Raw genomic sequence first — 4,117 nt, forward strand, 5'->3', positions numbered from 1 at the left:
TCCAGACTTGCAGAAGACAAAGGCAGCACATTAGTCTTTTGCAGGAAAGAGGACAGTGATAAAAACCAGAAGGAAGAAAACAGAAAGGGAGGGAAGGGGAAAAAAGAACAGCATTCGTAGTAGGAAGTGATACAGGACTATGGAGTGTAAAGGAATGATGGGAACCAGGCAAGAAGCAAGATCATATTGGAAAGGAACAGTAGAGGTGAGGAAGAGACCGGCAGTCACAGTGGGTAGAAACAAACACTGGAGTGTTACAACAATTGCAAGGAGGCGCTGGGTAGAGCAACGCGGCGGGTAGGGTCATGTTAGTTGGTAACCATGAGGGTGAGGGTGAGGTGATACAGTTAAAGTGACCCAATGCTGCTGAAAGGAGGGGCACCAGCCCCTGCACCCTCCCCAGCTACTTGTTCCCACTGCTTCCCTGGCACTGGCCGGACTCTGCCCATTGGTGATGCAGGAGCACGGGCTCTCTCTGGGGTCAAAGAAGTACAAAAGCTACTACAAGAGAGGAGGCAGGAGAGCAGCTAGGGGTATGGGAAGGGAGTAGCAGGAGCACCTTTTCTGACAGTAGTTTAGTTTTACTGTGGTTTAGTTGTAATTTGAAATTGCACCTTAAGGCATGCTTTTCTGTAGAGCCTGAAATTGGGCCCATGCAGAAGAGAGCAGTCTGTTAGTGCAACTACTTACTTTGGGGCAAGTATCGGTGATCTCTGCCATGGATCTAAAGCATCAACTATACCAGTAAACCATGTAGGAATCAGGATGATCCTCCAAAGTGGACAGTTGCCATCTTCCCTTTTTAATTAAGGAAATCAAATACAAAAACTACTCTGAGAAAATGCTCCATTTGCAAGTTCAAATATTCAAGTTACATAATGTCAAAACTAATTTTTTTCATAGAACTTTATTCACTTCCCTTATGCATACAAATTGTGATACTATCTGTAATGTTCAAATCAACTGAAACTTACAAGACTCTTGGAAAACAGAATCAAAATCTGGTTATATAAAGTGGAAAATTTTCCTTTCACTCTTCTCATAGATCAGTTAAAGCCAACATTTCATCAACAAATGTCAAGCAACACAAGAATAGATAATTTTTCATAATTTGTTACCCATGCAGTAACATTACTACCCTCTCATGTTTTTACTTCTATGAGAAGTTTCCTCCAGAATCATAGATGAGTTTTGTATGTTACAGGAAGCATTTATTTGGGTGACATATAGAAGAGGTACATGGTAGAGTTCTAAGCAAATTTATAACATAGGAAAAAATGAAGTTATAAAATTCAGACTCATCTGCAAACAAAGAAAAACCACAATCTGTTAACCCTTCTTTGTAAATATTTTCACCATTACAGTGTTCAGCCCCTTGGATGCTACTTTTACCTACCCTATCAGCTTCTCCTGCCGATGTTTCTGATGGAACTTCTTTTATCATCTAGTGCAGCCTGAGGATTCTGGGGGAATTGTTTGTAGCTTTGTCTCGAGTAAGTACAACATCTTCCCATATGGGATCTGTAGCAGCTGTAGTAGTATCATCAGGGAAAGTGTATTTTATTACCATCAATGAGGTTAAAAAAATGACATTAGGGTATTGTCAGTTGTAACATGTGGCTTATTTAATTAGGTACACAAGTACTGGAAGAATTCCCAAAATGAAATACATCTGAGACAATTACTAGATACACAATATGAAACACTTGAGAGCTTTGATCTCCAGATACTACCTTCAGAAGGTCCACGTGCAGTACACTCTTATTCTCTCTAAACAGTTAACTTGGGTGTTCCATGATTTAGCTTGTGTAGGGAAGTAAATTATTATTTCAGATGGAAAACAGTTTTTTCCTCAGGATTAAACAATCGATAGTATTACTATTAGAAAAGAATTCTCCAAGAAGTCAAGAATCTTGGTTGCAAATTTTTTTTAATATTAAAATTAAGGACTAGCTTTATTATCTTTAGATAATCTCATGAAAAAGGGTAGAAGAATAAAGCAGTGTAGCCCTTTGTATTTCCAAAAATACTTGTGTTAGAAATACTCCACCAACCAGCAATAATATTCTCCTTTGTATATCTTGTGTCTCTACATTTTTTTTCGTAGCAAAGGTCAGTTCTTTATGACATTTCCCATTTTCCTTCCTGAAAAAACTCCTTACAGCATAAATGACCAGTTTCTTCTGAATTTTTCTTTACTTCAAAATAGCTTTAGAATTTGTCTCTTTGACTGTGGATTCCAAAATATGGTACTCAAGCCCTAAAGCAAGGCCATGTCTACACATAGGACGGCTCCTGTCTTCCAGCAGAATTCACACATTGTTTTTCCAGTCTGGAATGGAGTGAGAAGGTTACGCCACCCTTGCTCCTCAGAGGCAGCTGCACACAGATTTCCCAGGTCTGCTTGTGATGCAGGCAATGTCTACATAACTAGCGCAGTGCCGTTAAGTGCAAATCAACACAGAAAAGTGTTTGATGCTAAGATTGTGGCATTCATACGATACACATTTCAGTAGGTTTTAAATTGGAAAAGCACTAATCTTAACAAAGCACGGTAAATGCGAAGAATCAGGAGATTCACTTCAAAAGCTCACTTCTGATCTGAATTAAAATGCTACCAAAGATGCATCCATACCTTCTAACAAAACCAGGCTATCATCTGGCACAGGAAAGGAGACTATATTTTGGTCGCAGGGGTAACTGGAAGGAATGCTTGGCATGGATTTTAACAATCACTGTTTTCTTTTTATCATTTATAGCAAATAAACTAATTTCAGAGATTTTATAAATTATATAAACACTAAAGTATTCATAATTTATTTGGGTTATCTGAAAGCATAGATGTTGCAGGTATTTAGAATGGGCACATCACTTACAGGAGCTGTTGTGTGCACCAATGAAAATTTGGGAATTACTATTACAAGAGTGTTTCTTGGGAAAAATGTGGTTTGCTTTGCATAATACCACAAGATTTGAAAAAAGGGATGTAGTCACATCACGGAAAAAATATACTCTATTTATGCTGCAGGGAAAAGTTGCAAGTTCATATAAGTACAATACACGTCCAGGAAACTTGGGCAGCTTTTACATTGGGGACAATCGTTACCAGAACTTCATAATCTTGTTAAAATCTTTCCTTGTTGTTCTCACACAAAAATCAGAATACAACTTAAAGCAAAATAAACATTCTGATCTTCAAAACTCTACAGAAGAAAGTATTTTATCCTTAACATAGTGGTCAGAGTAAATTAATCTAGTACATGGATATATGTAACCCATTATAATAAATGTTCTCCCTTGGGGTTACAGCCAAAAAAACATGCTTTTTCCAATTAATGTGGACAGGCCTCATGTCCGGGCAAAATACGCCTGCAGAGTTTGTTTTGTTATTTAAAACAACCATCACAGTTTTAGGAAGGCAGGCAATACCACAGAAACCAGAGCCAAAACTAGGTGTGGATACAGCAGTGGGCCCGAGCAGGAGCGGAAAAGCAAAACAGAGGGAACACAAACGAGGCTGCTGGCTGGGCCTTCTGCCCTGTGATTTCAGCAGCTGAGATTTTTTCTTCCACCAATGAAACACCAAATGTTTTAATACTGAGTTAGAGAAATACGCTTGCCGATTTTACTGCAGTGCAGCCAGCAGCGCCCGAAGCTGGGAAACGAGGGAGACGGCCTCTGCCCTCACGAACGCAACACCGCCCCGCACGCTGAGAGGACGACCCCCGAAAGAGTTTAAAAGAGCCTAAAGCCCACTCCCCCGCGTTGGTTAGATCGTTTGTCTCCGGAGAGGGGGCAATGGGCTGTGTGGAGGGAAGGCCGCCCCGTTCCCGCGCGGCAGGCGGCCACCGGCCCTCGCAGCCTCTCCCGCCCGGGCCGAACACCCGCGCGCGCACGCGGACGCCTGCTCGCGGCCTGTCCGTAACGTCTCCTTCCCGCGCCCAACGGCCGCACGCTCAGTAGCGTGACGGCTCGGCTCGGCTCGGCTCGGCTCGGCTCGGCTCGGCTCGGCTCGGCTCGGCTCGGCTCGGCTCGGCTCGGCTCGGCTCGGCTCGGCTCCGCCCCCACCGGAGGAGGATGCTGGGAGTTGTAGTCCGACGCCCGGCCAGACGGAACT

Source organism: Calonectris borealis, chromosome 1 (assembly GCF_964195595.1).
Source record: "Calonectris borealis chromosome 1, bCalBor7.hap1.2, whole genome shotgun sequence".
Lineage (NCBI taxonomy): Eukaryota > Metazoa > Chordata > Aves > Procellariiformes > Procellariidae > Calonectris > Calonectris borealis.